The following is an 11,547-nucleotide window of genomic DNA, read 5'->3' as shown; positions in this document are numbered from 1 at the left end:
AATCATACTAGAAAACACCAAGCCTACCTGTATAGGTTAGGAATATCTGTAGGCCTTAAACTAAAAACTTCTGTCTCTGGAAGCTCCTCTTTTTTTTTTTTTAATTTTTTATTTTTTTTATTGGTTGTTCACAACATTACAAAGCTCTTGACATATCATATTTCATACATTAGATAGCCTCTTTTTATAGTTATCAGGCATTTCTCTCTGATAATCCTTCTTTGTAGCCTCCAGTATTACTTATTTTGTGAGGCTAACATGAAGTGTATACCTTAAATATTATTATTATTATTATTATTATTATTATTATTATTATTATTATTATTTAAAATGCCCAGGAATGGCTGTGTTTTGGTTTTAATGTCTTTGCTATGTGTTTAAGATGAAGCAGTCAAATTGACTTTTGTTTTTATGTATTGTTAACAATCAGCTGAGTTTTAATGGTAGTCATTTCTGGGGAAACTTGAGAGCAGCTTCTCAGTTCGGCTAGTGCCATTTGAGCTAGGATGGGTCCAGGTCTTGCTTGACCATGTGGCTTCCCTTGGAAGCATCAGGGATGTCTCCCTTCTCTGATGACCCTCCTCTTCATACCAAATGTACTGATTGGCTTTCTGTTCTCCAGTGGTCTCATTAATCCCCCTGATCGTGAGGTTATGTGGCCTAGAGTTGCAAAGCTCTTTAGAGAAATCCCCTCTTCCCTGGATTTAGACTGACTCAGAGGGCAAGAGCCAAATATTGGATTTTTTGGCCCTTTTAATTTAACTTTAATTTTAAAACTTAATCTTAAACATCCAGCAAATAAATTTTAACAGCCTTATATTAAGAGTATTTGGATTTAATGTCTATAACATTATAATTATTTATCTTTTTTTATTAATTGGGATCTGTATTATCCTATTCTGTCTTGTAGGTGATGGCTTATTATCTTAAATTAACCCAGGTTGTGTTCTTAAAGCAACACCTCTGCAAGACACTGCCAGGGAATCTTTAGATCATTTATAAGGAAATTACAAAATAAAATTAACAAGAGTAAAAACATTTAGTTTGTGTAAAAGCTACCCTGAAGTTTGGTATACATTATATCCCCTGTTTGAGATCCTAGTAATCTTGACAGAAGAAAACAACTTTTGAACATAACTTTAAATGAACTAAAATCTGGCCTACTGCTTTTGTAGTCATTCTCACATGTGGTAAGATGGGACACAGAGCCTTATCTCAGATAAGGCAGGGCTCTTCATAAATCTTAAGTGTTCTAGTTCTAAGGCTTATCTTTGTTTTTTAAATATAATTTTACAAAATTTACATAAATTGTTTGAGGTCACATGAACATTAGCTAACACCATATGATATCGCATTTAAAACATGAATTAAATAAAAGCTGAAACTTTTTTAACCTTTTGTGGAAAGGTAGCAAAATACTTTGTGCTTTACAATATTAACCTTTACATAGATTAGGCTCTTATCAAATTAAAAATATATTTAAATTGTTCCCCAATATAAAAAGTAATATAAAACTTTACATATCTTATTGATAACAGGTAAATAAATCCCCAATATATTTTTTAAGCTTAAAATTACCATACAACTTTAGAACACCAGCTTGATATAATGTTTTTAAAGCTTCTACCTTATAGACTTGTATATCTGGAAGATATGAGCACATTAATTGCTTCACAATAACACTGATATTTTTATATTAACTAAGTTTAGCTTTTAAAGAAATGATAGTACAATGCTTTAAAATAACGGTTCTTATTTAACCAGTTGTTTAATTTTCATGATTTCTTGCTCTAGGAAAAAAAAACTTAATAAACACAACGTTATGGGTAAACTTATGTTTAAGAAATTTTTGTCTTTTTAACATGACTGATTGTAAAAACAAACTCATACAGACTTTAGAAAATCAATAAGATGTCTAACAAAAGTACTCATGAATGAGTAATCCCATATCATATTTACTTTACTTATTTTATCAAAATATTAGACAAGTGTATTGTACAGTGTTAGCCATTTTTTCCTTGTTGAAGGAAAAGACCTAGAACCAAGGCATATTATATATTTAATAGACATTAATATTTTATTAGTTTTTTGAACACCTAGAAAAACTTGTAAGCTTAAATTTAAAGACATTTATTTTTATCTGTTTCTCCAATTTAAATTGAACCATTTAAATCACATGAACTAAAGATTTCTGGATCAATTTTAAAAAATTCTTTATGAGCGCTCCTTATATATGTTAATTTGTATATCATATGTTCATATAGACATACAACACAAAACACAAGTGTGCACACATAAGAATAGTAAAGGCCTTGTAGCTTTTTGCAAGGTGAAATCTCTATTGCAATGTTTAAAACTCCACAATTGATCAAAGATAGAACTGATCAGGAAAACATTAACCTAGGTCTGTGGGATCAAAATCATGAGCTCAAAAAAAAAAAATACAGAATCTAAGAAAAAAAAAAACAAGAGTCCTAGAAAAAATAACTGGTCAGTAACTAATTTACCTTTTTTCCCCTTAGGCCTCAGATCAGTCTCCTACTTATCTTGCATGTTTCTTTCATTTGCATTTCAACATAAATCCTGGATGAGGTCTGGAAGAAGCAGGGATAAACTGCTATTCTGAGCAGACACCTCAGGCCTAAAGCATTTTAGCCGTAAGTCATAATTTTCAGGTTCGTATGTTGAAAATTATGATACAAGTTTAAGATACAATTCACAAAATTTTATATCTTTACATCTTGTTTTGTCAACAGATACCAGACTATGATTTACTGTCCTTGTCCAAATTAATGCACTGGTACACACAATGACATTTTCCCACAGGCTACCCAATTCAAAAATTGGTGAAAAACTGAATGATTGAGAAGTTGCTTGCCAACTTGGAAGTAGAGTTCTTTAGTTTTTCATCCTATGTATTTAAGTTCTCTGGTATGAATTATCTGAAATCATAAACTAAACAATTACCTAAACCCAACTTTTAACTGCAAGATTGTGCAATTCTTCAAAAACCCATTCAGATACCAGATTGTAACAATAAAGCATCATCTTTTAAGACACACATTCAGCCAAGATCATTCCCAAGAAACAATTTATAATATCAATACATTATTGCACATGTCTTATGGAGCCAGAAACAAAGACACAGGACAGACAGACAGAAAGGAGCTCCAGACTATGGCTGACAGACAGAAACCTTTAAACCAGAGCAGATAAGAGAAAAATCTCCTACACCAGTGGCACTATAGATGTCCCCACAAGGGGACCAGATGTTTTCACAGAAGGGCAACCTGAAATGTAAAATCAAGGGTCTCGTTGGCAACTTTACTGCATTTAGTGTCCCCTTTTTCTTTTTCTCTTTTTTTTAAGTAGACAGAGGTGGCATAATCCTTACAGTGTAGGGAAAAAAAGGCAGGAATTCCCTGAAGCAACAGGGCTTAGGCAGCTGCTGGGAGTCCCTTATTCCCTCCTTTTACTTACAGGATTATCTCCTCTGGTTCGGTTCTAGGCATGCTCCATATCTCCTAACATTTCAGTAGTCAGCTCTCAAAAATTTCCCTGGGGCTCCTTTAGAGTTCCCTCTGAGGTGTCAAAATTTGTAACTGAAAGTTCCATTCCTGACCTTGAAGCCAATTAATGCCAATTTAATAATGAGAACCGGGTTTTGAGAAAAAGAAAAATGGAGTTTTATTGCTTTGCTAACAAAGGAGAAACACAGGGGACTCTGCCCCAGAGGTTGTGACTCTCTTGATCTGGAGGGCAAGGGGTTTTATAGGAGTTTCACTGATTAATCTGGGAGATACTCAGTTCTTAGATCCCCTGCAGGCATTGCCCTCTGCAGTGGGTGTGCTCCAGGCAGCCAGCTAGGGGCTTCTCTCATCCTGCTTAACAAAGAGGGGTAAAGTTCATCATCATAGTTTCTTAAAACACAGTCCAAAGGTGTGTCAGGCTTACTTGCTTTATTATCCATTTTCATGTCCAATATCCTTAAGTTTTTACCACAGAAGTCACACAACAAAAGGCACAAAAACAAACAAACAAAAAACATATAGAACACAGAACTAAACACAAGAAAACAGAAACCCGGTGCTGAAACAGAAGAACAGAGGACCAATGCAACATCTTGCTAAAGCTCCCAGAGTAGGAGCATGTGCATGCCCATTGGCACCTCTCTACCCTTCCAGAGGAATTCCCTACAGAACAGAACAGAGGACAGAACAATTTCTCGTTAATGTCCTGGACAGGAGTATATGTGAGCCTTGCCAGGCCATCTCTCTGTCTTCAGAAGAGATCTCCCTTAACTGGATACCAGATGTTATAAAGGTGGCACTTACCTATAGAGGCCTCCTCCACCAGGTGCTTGCTGATAGTTTTAGTGAGACAGTTCACTGCAGTGCTCCAGGGACTGAGGCTCACTCTGAGGCCTTGGAACATCTCAAGGTGCACACCCCCTAGAGTGGCTCTTCAGCCCAGAGCCCTAGAGGGAAAACCGGCTTTAGAATTACCAGCAGTCTAGTCTTGTGGTGTGGTCTGGCAGGCTCATCTTGCTGGGGCCTCCAAAATTTTAGACCAGGGTGCAAGAAAAGACCATTGACTCCAATTAAAATCAAATTAAAAACAAGCTTATATTTTGACCGGCCAGGCTGCGTCTCCCACCTAAAACCACAGGAATAAGAGACAGCAGCAGTAGCTTTCCTGCAGCCCAGCCTTAAAGCCCAGAAACTTATACAAAGGGGGATTACAGGTAACAAAACTCTGAGAAGCTTAACACAAATGGTAGTTTACATTTTGGCTGGCTCTGACATCAGAATTTCTGAAGGTCATTAGAACCTCAGAGAGGGTCGTTACCTGAACAGGGAAGGCCAAGATTTGTGAGGTATCACTAAAGTTTCAGAGAGGGCTGCTATCTGGCCAGAGAGCCAGGCATTGGGGAGTTCAAGGCATGGACAGGCATTCCAAGCAGATTCATAATTTGTAGTAATTTATAGTAAAGCCAAAATTATCTTTTCATGGCTTTGTGGTGAGATGGATCCCGATTTTAAGTAAAGATCAGGTTGGGTCTATCAAAGATGACTCATTGAATTACTAGTTATAATTTCTCCTGAGGATTTTTGCCATTAAACTTAAGCTGGGATGAAAAAATATATGTATATATTTCATTCATATCTGCTTTACCAGTAGATTTACACCCCAAGGACTGTCAAGGGGCAAACTTTAGCTGAGAATAAATTTAAAATTCAGAAAAAAAGTAGTAAATGAGAAAGGAGAGAGAGTATTCCTGATGTCATTCCTGTGTTATATTGAGCAAAATCACATCTTAGTAATCTATGGTAAATTCATGACTCTTGGTCACTGGATTTCCCCTTTCTTTCCAACCTATTTTTTTTTTTGGATTTGTGTGTTCAAAGTAAAGAATTTGGTGATGTCATTTTGTAGAAATGATTTGTAATTTTTAAAAGAGGATTCATTTACATGAAAAATTAAATAAATGTCATTATATTTCACATATAATTTTAATTGTATAGTTAATTAAACTGCAATCATATCTTTGGATTATTTACTATATTGGTTAATGAGTGTATTTTACTATTGTCTAGTATATGTTTACATTAATCACAAGTACGTCTTCAAAATAAAGACTTAACTGTGTAAACTTCAGCCAATTCAAGGTATGCCAGTCTCTTTGGTATTTAAAGTGTAATGTTCTTCAATGTTATCATCACTCTATGTTGCACAGCTTGATATGTCTAGAAATCCTTGTACTGATTTTTATGCAACATGGGTTGTACCTGAAATTTATGCAACTATATTTTAAAACTTTGATAAAAAATATAATAAAATGTAAAATTAAAAAATTCCAGTCAATGCATTTACTCCTCCTTATGATCCTACATGTAAGATAAGGCTTGCAGTGAACAATATGTTGAGAATCAAACTACTGAGTAGATAGAAAACAAAGTATTTTATATGTAAGATCTAAAGGAATTGCTAGAATTTTAAAGTAATATATAGATATAATCTCTCCATCATAATCTTGGACTAAACATAATTACTTTTTGAGTGAAGCTTAAGCTCTGGCTACATCAAAGCAATTGGTTGACGATAAAGACAGACAGTATGAAATACCTAAGGAAAGTTAAACTACAATTTTGAAATAATTATTTGACCATCAACATTTATATTTCTGTGAATATTAATATTAGTGATATTCTTTCTGTGTAAGCATAATAAGGTTTACTTAATTAAATACATAAACATGTAATTGCACAAACACACATACTTACATAGAGGAAATACCAATAATTGAGTTTAAAAAACAATAGTTTGCTAAATATCTTTAAAATCTCACACTATCAGGCATGTAAATAAAAAAATAATGTTATTTAAATGAGTTACAAATACTATTCAGTTTTAATATCTCTTTTATAAATATTAAACATTCATTTATTCTAACCTCTTCATTGAATAGAGGTTACCATTCAAGAAGACTAAAAAATAACTTGAGCTTCTGAAAGAACATAGAAGGAAAACAGGGTCAAGGCCTCTGTAATTGTCTTTAGAGCACTGTCCCATAATTACATTTTTACCATTACCTAGGAAGATCCTTAACAGAAGAATCTTCTTTTATTGAGATAACATTGTGACTTCTACATAATTCCATTTAAAACTGTTAAATATGCTCTAATAATTTTGCAAATAATTGTAAATGACTCACCATATTTTCAGTAATGGCATAGAAAGGAACTAGCATTTTCATTTGTTTGTAACAGTTTGCTAGTTGGTTGCCAATGAAAGAAACAGACTGGCATACCACTAATAATCTGATTGGTGCTCAGTATTTTTAAAATGTAAATAAATTGGCTACACATAAAAATAAAGCCATTTAATTCAAAAACACATTTCTCCTTCAGAAAGTTTGGCAAAATTCTGTTCACATGCCTATGGAGATAATCCACTTGAGTAGAGTAGTAGTTGTCCATTTAGAACACCGCTAGTTCTTCTTATTATTTCTTGTGTCTTTTCTAACTCATATTAAAATATGGTGTCTTTTGTTAGCTCTTTATAATCTATTTCTACTTCATACAATTTGTGTTAAATAGTTTTATGGATTTAATAGTAAAAATGTAGTAGTGTAATGTGGAATCATAAAGAACTAGTTATTTAAACTCTAAGAATATAGTAAACACCTAAAAGTTGCAATGAATGCTTATATCATGGATTCTAATTAGGAAAAAACGTTGGAACTTAATATATTTTGATAGAAAAAAATTATCATAAAATAAGCAATATACATAAGTTTTATTTTCTATAACTGGAAAATTGATTGTTGTCCTTGTCTATTTCTGTAGGTAAGTAGAATCACAGTTTTTTTTTATCTAAATAAAATATTATATTATGCATGAAGTATTAATTCTTACATATGTAATGCTACTAAAATTCTCAAAAGTTGATTAATCAAATACTTTAATTATATTAGAATTTCTGTACTCTGATAAAATAGCAATGTTTTTGTACAAGTTCTTCTTATTATATTCAAGCTTTATTTTATCAACTACAAGAAAGTGCATGTACATCTATTTTTAATTAACATTAAGACAAACCAACCAATTGGATTTCAAAGGTCTTTGCAACTGGTAAATATATAAGAAATTATTGCTTTTTTTAAGCCCTCAATATTAATTAGACTCCAAGATTTTGTTTGATTATGAGATGAGCCAGTGCATAAGAACAACAACAAAAAAAGGGCTTGCCTCAATTATTAAAATAAATATCGTACAAAATATAATCTTAATATTTTATAATTTTGATTATATTAATGAGGATAAATTTAAAGTTATAAAGTCTATGTGAATACATTTTAATTTTTTTAATTCATTTTTTCTTGAATTCCTGCCAGTAATTCAACATTTTAATATTTATTGAAATTTAGAGTAATTTGACATAATCATATGAAATTTGAAAAACCTTAATATCAAAGCACAAACCTATGCATAGAAACTTAGAGATCAACTATATTTACATTCTAAAAAATTGATATGTTAATTCTTCTGGAAAAATAACATATTGATTCTTTTTAAAATGTCCAAAAAATTAAATGGAAAACTTCAATTTCTAAGAAAAAAGCCTATAGGTTTTTTGCCATAGGCAAAGAGATATTACTATTTTATAGTAGAATATAATTATAAACTATATATTAAGCAATTACTACACTAATATTTAAAAGAATATACATGTACAGCAGTGCTCTATGAAGCTAATAAAATAAATTTACAAATATTTCTGTAACACTATAATATTGTAAAATATTATCAGCAGGCTAGAATTCAAATCATCATATACTATTTAACTAGTTCAGTCTAAAGTTATGATAATATGTATGATTTATTATTACTACTGAACAATAAAATAATAAAATATGGAGTTCTTCAACTGCCCTCTGCAAAATATTGGCCTTATCTTAAAATAATTGCTAAAGAAATTACAGTGTTATTTAGGAGTTGCCATCAGGAAGAACAATAAAGGGAAACCACCTCAGTGGGTATAACTTTTGGGAACACTTTTGACTTCCATTTTGTGTGGATGGCAGCACCTATTAATTTATACTGATACATGACTGATAACATTGAGTTGCTTAGAAAGATGGACTTTCTGGGACAAGAGATCTGAGAGACATGAATGCTGAAAGATCTAAGGAAATTTTGTAGTTTCTGTATCTTAAAGTTTTTCAACTGAATTCCTCATTCCATATTTCCATCTTCTACTCTGACTTTGAAGATATGACTTCAGTAAAGAGGGCCAGTCAAAGTTGAATGTATCCTCTCTTTTGCCAATCTCTTCTCACACAAAATCAATGACTTCCTTTCATTGTCCTGACTTTCATGATAGTTTACCAAGTGGCTGGAAGAAATGAGACTCCATCAAACATGCCACAAAGTATCTTTGCTTTGCATAGCATGTCTCAATTGAGACATGTCCTGAGTAGCCTATAATGATCATAGTATAAGGATTTTCAATGCATCCATCCCATCATTACCAAACAAATGTTATAGCCATTATGTATCTTATTCACTACCTTCTTTCTGTGCTTCAAATCAATTAATCACTGATGAAAATTTTAGTGACTGTAATGTTGCAGTACATAAATGATTATTCCTCAACACACCTCCATGAGCACATAACACTGACTATAAATATTAATATTGTTTTTGGCTTCAGAACAGCAATGAATGCAAACCTATAATCAATATTGTAGATATTTTCTCATATTGTTCCTCATCCTTTTTTCCCAGAAACTCTTTAATATATAAAAACAAGAAACATAATTCTTCTAGATTTCTATACATAAAAATCAGTTGGTATTGAACTTTGGGCTAAATAAAGGAAAATAGGCCTAACAAATTATATATATATATATTTTTTTTCAGAATATGTTTCTTCATATCATATAATTAAAATAGTGAAATATGGAAAGTTTCTTCTTTCTTTATACACAGGAACCTTTAGTGCTTATCATTTTTCTTTCTCTATTAAATGAAGTCTTTCCTTCCTCCTTTCCTCCCTTCCCATTTTTTAAAATTCTTCTTTAACTTTTTATTTTTGTGAGTTATACTGATATAAATATCATGAAAAATACACTAAACCAAAATAATTTACTGAAAAGTATTTTCCATATATTTTTTCTCTAATATGTGAAATGTGGTAGCAGAAAAAATATGCTAATTATATTTTATTCATAAATAAACTAAAATGGATCCTGAATATCTTAGTTAACCAGCACTGATTTATAAGCCATGTAAAATAACCCTTTGTTTCAGAGTTTACTAATAAATATGGACTAGAGCCAAAACAGTGCATCTGTAATTAGCAATCACACTAGAAAACATTTCTTTACTGAGGGAATTTCATTTACTCAGATGGTTTATGTAGTTCACTAGTTACAACCTTCTGTGATAAAACTGAAGGCAAAGTTCCATAAATAACAGGACTAAAAAATTAAACATAATTTTAGGTTCATGAAGGGAACTTATCAGATATATATTTGTATTATACTTTCTAAAATTTTCTCTCCTTTTTTGTAATACAGTTATTTTAATGTTATTGTGCACAATGCATATATTCAAACTCTAAAATTAAATGCTATTTTTGCATTGTAGTCATGAATTTTCAATAATTTCAAAGAAATTATCACATGACAATTTAATCTTCTCTTTGTATGCCATGTACATATTTTAAAATATCTTCAAACTTTTTTTCTTATAGTTATCTATTCCTCCTTTAGGCAAAATGTTATTAATAAAAACCACTAACTCTAGATAAATATTGGTTTTAAACTGGTGTTACACAGATATTGTTACAGTATCAGATGTTTGCAAAATCATCCTAAGCTTGTATTTGATACTCTGCTGGTACATATAGACACAGAGGCTTGTTTCCATACAGTATTAGACTTAATTCTAAGCAGAAGGAGAGAGGCAAGAAAGTAAAGAATATAACTCTTTTTGATACTTACTATTATGCCTTGAATAGTCATTCACTTTGAGGTTTTTTTCCTGCTGTGCAATATGAGAATATTGACATTGGTAATCTTCCAAGTCAAGTGATAAGCTTGTCATTCTGATAATCAATTTATCAAAAAAAAATCTGATATATTTTAGGGTAAAGTAGAAACTGAAAAACTAAAAATATTAGAAAATACCTGTATAAAATCTTCATTGGGTTCTTAATAGCATTAATGTGAAAAACCTATACTCGTCTTTTTAAATTGAATTACTTAATATTAACTAAAACATAAATGATAATGAGCATATTTTTTTTTAAAAAATGTTATCACTATAAATGGTCTACAAGGGCTGGGGATATAGCTCAGTTGGTAGAGTGTTTGCCTTGCATGCACAAGGCCCTGGGTTCAATCCCCAGTACCACAACAAACAAACAAACAACAACAACAACAACAACAACAAAACTAATAGATGGTCTACAAAAAGCCATTACATTTTTGTTTTATTTCATAAATAAGTTAGAAGCATGTTTATAAAAAGTAAAACTCAACTTTGAATTTTTTAATGATGACATTTTTGTTACTAGATTCAGTCATGTTCCATTTTCTTTTTACAAGCAAATGTAATATAAATAATCTAGTTATTCAAACCTGTTTGAAGTACAAATTATTAGGGGTACAGAAAAAAGCAACCCACATGAAAGAGTAAATTACATGCATTGATGTATTGAGCAAATAAAGTGATTGAATTCACTACATATTTATACTAGATATTCCATTAATCTTACTTTGACCTTGCAGTTTAAATTGTATCATTAATAAGGCTAAACAAATTGTAGCTAGAAGAATTTTTTTCAAGTGTTTTAAAAACCCTACATATTTTCAAGTAGAGTGCAAAGGAGCAAGAAATACTCATACTAAAATGATGATAAAGCAGAATGCAAAGACACTGAATGATTTATGCAATGTCATTGTTCATTCCTTGTTTTATGCAGATTTTAATATATTTTAAATCAGTTGAACTTCCTGAAGAATAATAAGAATGACCT

General features: G+C 31.4%; 1 non-coding gene across 1 annotated transcript; it reads left to right on the top strand.

The window, feature by feature from the left end:
* The first annotated feature begins 10,851 nt into the window (after positions 1-10,851).
* Trnaa-ugc (transfer RNA alanine (anticodon UGC)) lies at positions 10,852-10,925 on the top strand. The gene has a single exon. It is a non-coding gene; the product is annotated as a tRNA-Ala (tRNA).
* Positions 10,926-11,547: the final 622 nt, after the last annotated feature.

This window comes from Ictidomys tridecemlineatus, chromosome 3 (genome assembly GCF_052094955.1).
Source record: "Ictidomys tridecemlineatus isolate mIctTri1 chromosome 3, mIctTri1.hap1, whole genome shotgun sequence".
Taxonomy (NCBI): Eukaryota; Metazoa; Chordata; class Mammalia; order Rodentia; family Sciuridae; genus Ictidomys; species Ictidomys tridecemlineatus.
The sequence above is the reverse complement of the archived record's forward strand: the minus strand, read 5'-3'. Positions and strand labels throughout refer to the sequence as shown.